The sequence below is a fragment of the Mirounga angustirostris genome, unplaced genomic scaffold, assembly GCF_029215605.1.
Source record: "Mirounga angustirostris isolate CCGP_5_RB_7025 unplaced genomic scaffold, mMirAng1.0.hap1 SCAF_6, whole genome shotgun sequence".
NCBI classification, from domain to species: domain Eukaryota; kingdom Metazoa; phylum Chordata; class Mammalia; order Carnivora; family Phocidae; genus Mirounga; species Mirounga angustirostris.
Genome location: NW_026991714.1, coordinates 98852807 through 98865157, shown reverse-complemented (window position 1 = coordinate 98865157; position 12351 = coordinate 98852807). Strand labels below are relative to the sequence as shown.

At 49.2% G+C, this 12351-nt stretch overlaps 1 long non-coding RNA gene across 1 annotated transcript; it reads right to left on the bottom strand.

The window, feature by feature from the left end:
• Positions 1-4086: 4086 nt before the first annotated feature.
• LOC123846498 (uncharacterized) lies at positions 4087-11738 on the bottom strand. The gene is made up of 5 exons (XR_010412461.1): positions 10313-11738; positions 9711-10038; positions 6574-6876; positions 5467-5663; positions 4087-4911 (listed from the first exon to the last, which is right to left on the bottom strand). It is a non-coding gene; the product is annotated as an uncharacterized LOC123846498 (long non-coding RNA).
• Positions 11739-12351: the final 613 nt, after the last annotated feature.

Below are 12351 nucleotides of genomic sequence, written 5' to 3'. Positions count from 1 at the left end.
CCCAAAGACTTCTTGGGTCTAAATTTCCACTCTCTGGTGATAAGGATGTATCTTTACCTCTTGGAACAGGGAGGGAACCTTTCACAGGGGAGATTTACTTCTTGCTTTCCGGAAACAAAGGTGGTGGTCAGAGTATTCTTTTTTTTTTTTTTCTTCAGAGTATTCTTTTTGCATTGACTCGCTCTTAAGTGTGTTTTATTTAAAACAATCGATATGTCAAAGTGGCACATTTTGGGGTAACCTGCCCTTGGCCCCTACACTTGGGTTATATTCCTACAGCATTGGCTTAAAAAATGATGATTCACGATTAAGGAAAATCTGGGTTAGAAAGAAGAAAGATACATAACCTGAAAGTATGCTTGCATGAAAAACATTCCTTGAATAGGCAGGCCTCAATGAAAAACACTCAAACATTGCTTAGAAATAACTCATACAGGGATGCCTGAGTGGCTCAGTCAGTTAAGCATCTGCCTTCAGCTTGGGTCATGATCCCAGGGTTCTGGGATTGAGTCCTGCATCAGGCTCCTTGCTCAGCAGGGAGTCTGCTTCTCCCTCTGCCTGCCACTCTCCTTGATTGTGCTCCTCTCTCTCTGACAAATAAATAAATACATCTGAAGAAGAAAAAAAAAAAAAGAAGAAGAAGAACTCATACTACCCAAAGCATCCACTGTTGGCTATTTTATTAGGACATAGGTACTATACCAAGGACTTCATGTGTATTAATTCATTTGCTTATTCCAATTGCCCTGTGAAGTAGGCATCATTGTGTATCTATTATACAGATGAGGAAACTGAGGCACAGAGGTGGGACTGGGCTTTTGGCAATCTGACTTCAGACCCTGACTCTTATTTCATACTCTATACCCCAGCCCACTTCCTGTGACCCCTCATATGAGCTCTCCTTTCTGGATGTGCTTTCTGCGGGGGATCTTCTCTTTGTTAGTCCTATGTCCCCGGCAAGCCCATCCCACCTCTGCCCTGGCATTAAAACACCAAACACTCCCGTCTGTCATGAGTAGGAAGAGCCCTTCCCTAGAATCACAGGGCCCCAAGTCCTGGAGTTTGGGGCAAAACCAAGTGTCTGACAATACGGTGCTCTCAAATCCCTCCTTTTAGCAACTCAGTGGATGGTGAGAACACAGTTTTATGTCTCTGGCCCCTACAGCCTAAAGGCTAGGAAACTTCGGCAGGTTGTCTTTTTTTTTTTTTTTTTTAAGATTTTATTTATTTATTTGAGGCAGAGAGAATGAGAGACAGAGAGCATGAGAGGGAGGAGGGTCAGAGGGAGAAGCAGACTCCCCGCCGAGCAGGGAGCCCGATGCGGGACTCGATCCTGGGACTCCAGGATCATGGCCTGAGCCGAAGGCAGTCGCCCAACCGACTGAGCCACCCAGGCGCCCCTGGCAGGTTGTCTTTTTAACGTTTGTCAAAGACCGTTTCTTTTACCTTTTGCATAATACTTCCCAAACCTTCCCAAACTGACAGTTGGCTGCTTGCAGATGTTCTGAACCTCAGCTAAGGAAATACCCTCAGGAGCAGCCAAGAGGGGCCCTCTTGGAACACAGTTCCCACAAAAAGGGAAGACGGTTAAATGCTGGTCCCACAAAGCCTTTTGCCTTTTTCACTTCATTTTTTTTTCCTGACTAAAGGCCAGGCTCTTGCCCCTCTTTTCCTCAGAAACCACGGAAGTTAAATGGTTTTGCTTTTGGTTTTTAAAAGTCTCAGTCGTAAAAAAAAAAAAAAAAAAAAAAGTCTCAGTCGTAAGAACAATTAACTTGGGGCGCCTGGGTGGCTCAGTTGGTTGAGCGACTGCCTTCGGCTCAGGTCATGGTCCCGGGGTCCTGGGATCGAGCCCCGCATCGGGCTCCCTGCTCTGCGGGGAGCCTGCTTCTCCCTCTCCCACTCCCCCTGCTTGTGTTCCCTCTCTCGCTGTGTCTCTCTCTGTCAAATAAATAAGTAAAATCTTAAAAAAAAAAAAAAAAAAAGAACAATTAACTTATTCATCCCAGAAAGATGCTGCAATCATCATCTTATTTGTGACATTATTATAATTATTACTATTAGTACTACAAAGAGCACTCAGGGGGCAAGGAGGCAGGACACCGGAGAGTGGTCCGATGGTAGCTGTCTTCTTTTACAGCTGAGGCCACTAAGGCCCAGGGAGTATACGGCTCACGCAAGGCCGTGTCCCAGTTGTGAAAGAGCCTGGGTCAGAGCTGATTTCCATTGGCCTAGAGCTTTGGGCAGAGCCTCGTCCCCAGGGTCGGATAAATCACCCCACCCAACGGAGCCACCACCATGTGATTAGCATAGGCATGCAAGCCCTCCTTCCTCCCCTTGGCCCTTTCTCAGACTTATCTTTCTGGTGGCCCCTTCCTGATGTTTGTGTTGTATTTTGTTTCTTTGAGATTTTAGCTATTCCTCCCACCTGAAACACTCCATTCCCAGATACCCACATGGCTAAATCTCTCATCTTTTTCAAGTCTTGACTCAACTCTGACTTTTTTATTTTTTTAACTAAACCCTACACCCAATGTGGGGCTTGAACTCATGACCCCAAGATCAAGAGTTGCATGCTCTTACTGACTGAGCCAGCCAGGCGCCCCAAATATGACCTTAGGAAGGCTAACCCTGACCCCCATTTCATACTGCAGCCTCCTCCCACGCACCCCATACCCCAGCCCACTTCCTCTTCTTTTTTTCTTTAGCATGTATCAACTCATGGTCTGCCTTCCCCACTAGAATGTAAGCTCCACGAGGATAGGGATCTTTTGTTTGCTGATGTACACCAAGCATGCAGAAGAATCCCTGTGGATGCTCAGTAAATCACAGTGGATGCTCAGTAAATACTGGTTAAAATGGAAAATGTTGAAAGCTGTTCTCTGCATTCGCCAGCTCAGACGGTAAGAATCTCAGGGCAAGGATTGTGTCCCTGTCACAGGCCCTTGCCGTGCCAAGCATACAGGCAGGCCCTCCCTCAGGTTCAAAGTCAAGTCTAGCCCGTATAAAAAGGTCAGGAGAGGAGATCTTAGGGATTATTTTATTTCCCTACTTCTTTAGACTTTTATTTCATTTCTAACTGTTCTAGAATATGAAAATAGCAAATTAAGGTAAAATAAAATTCTCAGGAAGGAGAGAGGCTGGAAAACTCTGACTGGAAACCAGTCTAGTGGCAAGGGGCCAGGTCCCTCTTGCTTCAGAGAAAAACAGGCTCAAAGAGGTTTTGAGACCTTGTAAGACTATTTTCCAGCAAGTGGAAGAACTGGCTGATCAGCGGTCTCCCATTTCTATAGGTGACAGAGCAAGAGAAAATGTGCCTCTTTCTGAGTAGAAGAGCGTTCAGTGAAATTTCAAAAGAACGCCTTCCTTAGAAGGAGATGCAACACAAGAACAGAACCAGAGGAAATTTGAGACGTCCAACTTTAAAGTCATCTTTTGATTAAAAAGAAAAAAAAGCAAACAAATAAAGCTCCAACATTCATTGGACAAAGCTGGTGTTCCTTTTCCCAATTCCTGTGAATTCTAAACATTAGGGTCATACAGTGGCAAGAAAAATGGAGTGGTTGGGGGTCAGGCTTGGCCTGAGACCTCGGGGGTTCCAACCTGTCACTTCCTAGCTGTGATGTTAGGTGTGTGGGTTAACCATGCGTGCCTCAGTTTTTCCATCATTAAATGGGGTGATGATTGCAAACTCCTAGGAACACTGGGGATCAAACAAGTGTATCCGTGTGAAGACTGGGCACATGATAATAAAGAACAAAGTCAGCACCCAGTAAATGGGCGCTCTTACCATTTGGGTGTGGTATAGTTGGAAGTCCTTAAAAGTACGCGTGATTTCCCAGAGGCAGAGGGCTGGAATAGGGACCGAAAGGGTTATCTTAGCAGAGACAGAGGCTACAAGGAGACACACTAGATCTGGAAACTGAAGACAGTTTGAGGCCTGTACTGATGAGGAAGCTGAGGACAGAATTTGGTCAGCTGAGGTGCAATTCCTTCCCAGCAGAAACGTAATCCTGGTCTCAAAATCTCCTTGTGGGGAGCTTCTCTGATACGATCCACTGGCAGCTTCTCTTCTTCTGCGGTGTGTATGTGAAACAGAGATAGGGAAAACCCCCACAATGGGCATGTGAAGAGCCCACGGAGGTTGAAGGCCCGGAGATGATGGGGCTCTCGAGACACCTGACCTCTTGCCTCAGTCCCCCAAAGAGGATAATCATTACCTGAGGGTGGCCACAAAGGATGAGGTTAAGGCCACTCAATGGCCATCCCCAGGCAGGGGCAACTGAAGGCAGGGCTGCTCCCCACCTGGGCCCTGCATCCTCTGGAAGTTCTACCCCTGGCTGTCCCAACCCTTTTTCCACTCCGGCCCGTCTCCACACCGTCCTGGTGCGGTGAAGCCAACAAGGATGCTCCACGAGGGCAGTGACTGGGTCTGATCACCAGGGCAGCTGGATGTTCCTGGCACACAGCCAGTTCTCAGTACATGCCTGTGGACCAGGAAGAGCTGGAGCCAACCCTCACCATATACGGCGAGGGCGTTAAGATAACCTTCTTGTACTCCAGATTCCACACTTGTTCAAATGGGCTGATGTCACCTCCTTCACAAGGATGTTATGAGGACTGAGTGGGTTCAAACCAGAAGCCCTCTTAGTAAGTGCTCAGTGATTGTTAGCTATTCATTACCATTACTCTAGTTAGCTGCATGATCCTGGGCAAATCACATCTCTGAGCCTTGGCTTTTGTTCCTGTAAAGTAGGAATGTTCCCTACCTCACAGAGTGGTTGAAAGACTGAGGGAAGATTGTGTGCAGGGCCCTTAGTGCACGGCTTGGAAAACGATGGGTAAGAAGTCAACCATCCAGTATGCTGGATTCCATTCTTTTGGGGTCTTGCTAGTTGAGGGACCAACTGGCTGGATATAGAACTTAATATTAGTAGTCCAAGGAGACTCTCTAGAAAAAAAATAGAATCGCTCTCGGCATCCCTTGCTAGGGGCACATCATGAGTATCTTCTTTGTTCTGCCTTGGGTGAATTCTTTCACTGCCCGCACCCCCAGCCCCCACCCAATAGGAACGCCCCATGGCTCCCAGGTACAATATCCCCCAATGTGATCTGGTGGTTAATTTTCCCAGAGCTGAGTCACCTTGTCGTTCTTTTTCCCCTGGAGAAATGGCTCAGAGAACCTCCCTTTCCAGATCTGTGCCTGACTGGGAGCTTTTAAAACCTTACCCTCAAGGAGGAACTAGTGGTTTTATTTTAGACAGGGGGTGGTTAGTGAGGGAATATTCTGAGGCAGGACCTTTACCAGTTAGCAAATGCCAAACGAAACCAAAAACACCCTACTTGTTCTTTGTCTACAGGTCAAATCCTGCCATGTGCTGACGAAAAGGCCTCGGTGACAATGGCCGAGTCATGACCCTAGGCACCCAGGACCCCGGGAAGGGAAAGGTGGTAGCGAATGCCTACCTCCCAGCTCCACAGAGGCTTCTACTTGGATCAAGAGGGAGGTCAAATGGAAGACCAAAGGGGGAAGTCAATTAGGCAGCCACTCCTCCCTGAAGGCAAGCCTTTATCACCCTCACAGGACTCTGAACCTAGAATGGGATCCCCATGTGGACAAGGATTTTCTCTCTTTTTGCGATTTTATTCACATCCATGAAAAGCTAAAGATAAAAAAAAAAAAAAGTGAAATTTGGGCGCCTGGGTGGCTCTGTCGCTGGGCGTCTGCCTTCAGCTCGGGTCGTGATCCCAGAGTCCCAGGATCGAATCCCACATCGGGCTCCCTGCTCGGCGGGAAGCCTGCTTCTCCCTCTCCCACTCCCCCTGCTTGTGGTCCTGCTCTCGCTATCTCTCTCTCTGTCAAATAAATAAAATATTTTTTTAAAAAAAGTGAAATTTTTTTATTATGCATTTACTTAAACCGCTTTAACTGAAAGGAATGAACTTACATGAAATCAAGGCAAGAGGTCATGGTATTTATTTATTTATTTATTTATTTATTAGATTTTTTAATTTCTTTATTCAGCTAAGTATTTATTGGGCACCTACTATGTGCTTGGTGTGGGGCCCTGCAGTGAGGCATGAACAAATGGAATCTGGCCCTTGGGAAGCTCTGTGTAGCCAGGACAAGTAAAGGACTTTCAGCCACCCGTAACCCCGATTATGCCTATCATGAACGCTGCCGCAGAGGTTTGGTTTTTATATTATAATGATGTTGCAACAATTAAATTTTAAGAAAAACCTTCACCGGTCACTGCCCCTAATCTCACTGTCTTAGCACAACCCTTTCCATCTGTCTTTCCTTCCAGCTCCTTACTACAACCTACACATCATATTTTTTTTTAAAGATTTTATTTATTTATTTGAGAGAGAGAGTGAGAGAGAGAAAGAGCACAAGAGGGGGGAGCGGGAGAGGGAAGAGCAGACTCCCTGCTGAGCAGGGAGCCCGATGCGGGACTCGATCCAGGGACTCCAGGATCATGACCTGAGCCGAAGGCAGTCGCTTAACCAACTGAGCCACCCAGGTGCCCTACACATCATATTTTATAGCAGAAGCAACCACAACATACTTACCGGATAATATTTCTGCACCATTTATATTTTTCTATCTTCCTTCCTCGTCTTCATGATTAGCCTTTCCAAAGGGCTACGTGCTCTTCTCTCCTGATGCCCTACGGCTGGACTTGCATGTTTTTGTGGGGTTTGGGGACTTGCAGAGAACAGTGCCAGGTTCGCTGACTTAGCAATGCCTGTGGAGTATCCGAGGTCCTGTGCCAACAGCATCCGGGCCCATGGAGCCGCCGGCCAGCCACGGTCCTCACAGAGCTAGCTCAAGGGCCCACTCGCCCTTCAAGCCCTTAAAGGAACACCAGCCAACTGTTTCAAGAAAATGCAAAGACCCCTTGGAGGACAGACAAAGGGCATCATGCTAAAAAAGCCCCACCAGAAGGGACCAGAACCTGAGGGGCTCTACATTTTCACAATGACCGAAGTGTTTGTGGAAGTCCCAGCTCCCGAGGTTTGGTCCCCAGCGGAGCTGAAAGCACCTCCACACAAAGCTCTGTTTCTAAGTGGCGACTTTTCTGATTTCACCGGCAACTGAGGGAAATCCCACCTGTATTTCAGAAGGAACTCCCTAACCCTGAGGACTGGCCAGGAAACCCCAGATCCCCTCCTACAGACGGGAGAGGGAGTTCAGGCCCGAGTCCAGCATGGGGGGCTTACTGCAAGGGCTGACCTGTCTACAGACCTTTCTTTCTCTTCTCCACTTCTCACTCCACATGGGGTGGGGAAGGAAACTGGAAGGAGATCCATGGCTTGGTTTCCCCACCAACTGATTTCGCTACTCTTTTCTTAGAAATAAACTTCCTAAGAACTTTCACTTTCACTTATTCTACCCCACCAAGACTGCCTGTCCCATAAATTCCCATTCTCTGGTCCCCACCCTGCCCTAGCTGCCAGAAACCGATGCAGAAGAAAAACCAGGGGTGTGCAGGCAAGCTGGAAACCCCAGGCCTCAGGCAACCTAGGGTTCAGTTCATGTGCTTGTGGGTTCTCCCTTTTCTCAAGACCACTATGGAGTGGCGTGGGAGGAGGGATGGTTACTGGTCAGCTTCTAGGAAGCTTCAGCACAGCAGAACTCCTTATGTTCTCCCCCACCAGGGTCAGCTCCAAAGGCTATCCCAGTGCTTGGCAAATGTCAGGGGATTGGGCGGAGCACTTATCACATGGGATCAGGCAGTATTGTGAAGGGCAGTCCCCTTGCCCCTACAAAGCCTTGCAGGCAGATACAGATCCCTCAGTGACAGCTTGGTGTCAGTATCCTGGAATAGTGAATAAGGAGTCCTCTCTGGAAGCTTCATCCCCTCCCAGTCTGTGAGATAGGGGATCCAGGACAAGTCACATCCAGATCCAGTCAGGTCCCACTGATGGAAAGACAGTAGGACCCTCCCCACCAGTAGAGGGCCACATATCAAGTACACTAGGCTCCTTGGTCTGGATTCCAGAACCAGCCTCAGACCCCCTGAATTAGGCTCCAGGACTCTGTAGTCTTTTTTTTTTTTTTTTTTTAAAGTAGGTTCGACACCCAGCATGGAGCCCAACCCGGGGCTTGAATTCATGACCCTGAGATTATGACCTGAGATGACATCAAGAGTCTGATGCCTAACTGACTGAGCCCCCCAACCCTCTGGAGCTCCTGGAGTCTTTTTTTTTTTTTTTAAGATTTTATTTATTTATTTATTTGAGAGAAAGAGAGAGAGACAGAGAAACAGCATGAGAGGGGAGAGGGTCAGAGGGAGAAGCAGGCTCCCCGCTGAGCCGGGAGCCCGATGTGGGACTCCATCCCAGGACTCCGGGATCATGACCTGAGCCGAAGGCAGTTGCTTAACCAACTGAGCCACCCAGGCGCCCCTGGAGTCTTTTTTATAAGCACCCCAGTGATTCTGATCTTAACCAAGGCTTGGACCCAAGCCCCTCCTCGTGCCAGCCTGAAGCTAAGGCCCCGGGAGGGCTGTGTATTGGCCAGAGCAGCTGGGTGTCCCAGAGGAGGAGTAGGATTAGGACCAGAGCTCTTGGCTCTGGGCCCCCTGCTCCACAGCTCTCCCACATGCCACCTCCCGTATATTACCCGTTATTTACGCCAGTCAGCTGTTTGTGTGGGAGCCCAGGCTTCCAAGCTCCCTTCCTCGAGCCTCCTGGTGCTCAAGCTTTGCTGCATATTGGAATCACCTGGGAGCTTTAAATGATCCAGAAAGCCTTCAGTGGGGTACAAGAAACGTCTTCTGGTATCATTCCATCTGTACCGTAAGCCCCTTTCTCCAGGCCTGCACCCAGCCTCTGGCAGGTGGGTGAGAAGCTCATTTTGCTCCATCCACTTTATGAACCAGCTGCATTTGTGGAATCTAAGCTTGAGAAGGACCAAAGACTCCAGGGGAGGGAAGATAACAACAGAATAAGCACTTCACTCTCCTAGGCCCTGAGCCAGGACAGGAGGCCTCGAGGTTAGACCAAGAAACAGTAGGCTGCCTGATCCAGAAGGAGTCTGGGGTATGCACTGCCCTCGGGGCGATCCATTGCAACATGGGACATTCCCTCCTCCCGAGCATGTCGCCAAATACCAGGGCAAGGAGCTAACAGGGTGGTGGGGATCAAAATGGATCAGGCTCCCACTCTTCGAGACGAGGAAACGGAGGCTCAAAAATGAAGCCGCTTGCCCTAGGCGGCAAAGGGAGAGCCAGAGTTTGAACCCTGTTCTGTCTCCCAAGACCAGGCCCTTTCAGCTTCTAGGAAGTCAAGCTAAGACTCAGATCCAAGCTTCCAGATTCCACGTACGGTGCTCTTCCCCAGCAGCTGCTGTTGGATAATGCACGAAGGTCTCAGAGCTCCTCATGAGAGTCCCACCAAGCTCTCCTCAGAATAGGGGTGGTGACAGCAACACCTCCAAGTTGACAGCCCCTGGGCCCACCCCCACGCACTCTCCACCTCTCAGTCTCCCCAGCCCTGGGTCCAACTCTTCCTTTCTCAGTTGTCCCAGAACCCTGGTCTGGGTGTTTCTGGGCCACTGTGACTGAGGTCTAAAACACAACGTACTTGGTGATTTTTTTTTTTAAGAAATAGACCTTATTGTGTCCCAAACCAAACCACCCCCAAGGAGAATCACTAGTCCATGCCCAGAAAAGGCAGGAAAGTTTGGACTTCTAGCTACTCACCCCTCTCTGGCTCCTGTCCCTGTCTGTGTCCAGCCCCGACCTGCGTTGCCAAGGACTGGAGCTGAGCAAGAGATTGTCTTGCAGTCAGACCAGGAAAGTTTGAGTCTTTTACATACAATAGGATTATCTTCAGGTCAGCTGACAGCCTGGTCCAACAGAGGGCTCAGAGATTGCTTCTCAAGGTCTGTCCAACCCAGAAAGCACTTATGCGCAGCCGGTCTGAGAGACCATCTTGGAGGGGCGGGGCAGTCAGGTGAGGGATCCAACGGCCTTGGTCCTTGTTGGGCTAGGGCTAACTTCTTGCATTTGTGACTTGGTCAAAAGAGCACTGGAATTAAATGGAGGAGATGGGTTCATTTATCAGTCCGTTAATCTATTCACTCCTTACCCATTTCATTCATTCATTCACTCATTCAATAGCCAGTTTGGGGACATCTGCTATGAGTCTGGCACAGCTATTTACTAGGAGGACAGTAACAAGACACCCCAAGGAGTTCAGTTATGGTTTTCTCAAAGGAGTCCATGCCCCTTAAAGTGTTCTTAACTTCTAAGGTATCAAACCCCTTAAGACATTGATGAACCTTCTCAGAAAAATGACTAACCATAACATTATTTGTGTAATTTTAGGAGTGCCTGGGTGGCTCAGTCGGTGAAGTATCTGGCTTCGGCTCAGGTCATGATCCCAGGGTCCTGGGATGGAGCCTGATGCTCAGTGGGCAGCCTGCTTCTCCCTCTCCCTCTGCTGCTCCCCCTGCTTGTGCTCTCTCTCTCTCAAATAAAATCTTTAAACAATATTATTTATGTAATTTTAGGGGTCTCAATGAACCCCCAGGGTTATATCTCCCAGTCTGATGACTTCTCCCTGTGATCTGCCACCAATTCTCCTGGACACATTCTTTCCCTGCTGTAGGCTTCAGTTTCCCCATCTGTCACATGTCTCTCTGTCACATGACTCCTTTGGCCAAACGGTCCCTGAGGACCTCTCAAATCTCAGAAATCACTGATTTTAGTAGTGCCCCTCCCCTCCTCCAGTTCTGAGAGAGCTGGCCAGCCGAAATGAGATTAGGAGGAGGAAAGCATGTATGACCTTGGAAGTACCGGAGAATGAATAGAAGGTGGAGGGCACAAAGCACTGTCCATAAGACAGACAGAAGGAAAGAATGCTTCTGTCCCAGCCTTAGTCTTCCCCTAGGCCAAAGGTCGTCTGGATGGGGTAATAGTTAAGGCCCGCTGGAAAGCTTAGGTGCTAAGATGACACCCAGAACCCACCCCTTTAATCAGAGGAATTCCCAGGAGGATGAGGTCACCAAATCCCTCATCCATTCAACAAGTAACTATTGAGGAATGCTCCAGGGAGACCAAGGTGAACAAGCCAGAGGAGGCCCTCGACCTCGTGGGGTTTCCTTTGGGGAGGACTAGACAGACCACTCACATGTAAACCAAGCGAGATCATTCTAAGTAGTCCTAAATGCATAGAGAATAGAGATTACTGGGATAATCAAGGAGTGGGGGCTACTTGACATAGGGTCCACCCAAAAAGTGATGTTTGAGATTAGATCAGAAGGGTAAGAACAAGCCAGCCAGGAGAAGATGGGGGAGGGGCTTTCTGGGCAGAGGATGCCGCAAGGGAAAGGGTCTCGAGGTGGGAATGAGCTTGGCAAAGCAGTGAGGGGGAGAGGGGAGGCACTGGTGTCTAAGAGCAGGGGGGCCTGAGAGGCCAGGAGCTGGAAGCCACTGGAAGGTTTTAGAGAGGAGAGAACGGATGTCTTTAAGTGTCCTCTTCCCCTTCCCCCTCTGACCTCACTGCGTCCCTCCCCCCACTCCTCCCCCAGCCATATTGGCCTCCTTGCTTTTCTCTGCACAGGACCACTCCAGGCCACTCTTCCCTTAAGTTTTTCTGCAGTGGCCGTTCCTCCCCCTGGAACACCTCTCCCCCAGATAGCCACACCGCTCGCTCCCTCACCTGTGCCTAACTGCGCAGACAGACCATAGCCTCTCAATGAAGCTTCCTCACCTCCGAACTTAAAACCGTACCTCCTGGGGCGCCTGGGTGGCTCAGTTGGTTAAGCGACTGCCTTCGGCTCAGGTCATGATCCTGGAGTCCCTGGATCGAGTCCCTGGATCGAGTCCCTGGATCGAGTCCCGCATCGGGCTCCCTGCTCGGCAGGGAGTCTGCTTCTCCCTCTGACCCTCCTCCCTCTCATGCTCTCTGTCTCTCATTCTCTGTCTCAAATAAATAAATAAAATCTTTAAAAAAAAAAAAAACCGTACCTCCTGGGGCGCCTGGGTGGCTCGGTCAGTTAAGCGTCTGCCTTCGGCTCAGGTCATGATCCCGGGATCCTGGGATCAGTCCCGCGTTGGGCTCCCTGCTCGGCGGGGAGCCTGCTTCTCCCTCTGCCTCTGCCCCTCCCCCCTCCGCCCGTCGTGCTTGTTCTCTCCCTCTCTCAAATAAATAAATAAAATCTTAAAAAAAACAACAACGTCGTACCTCCTCCACCCACCACTCCCTCCCCACTTTCCTTCTCTGTCGTCAGCGTACTCACCATTTTTCTCACCCGTGAAATAATCTGCGGATTCATTTGTTTAGGGCTGTCTCTCTGCTGAAATGTCAGCTCCTAAGGGCAGGAACTTTTGTGTGTTT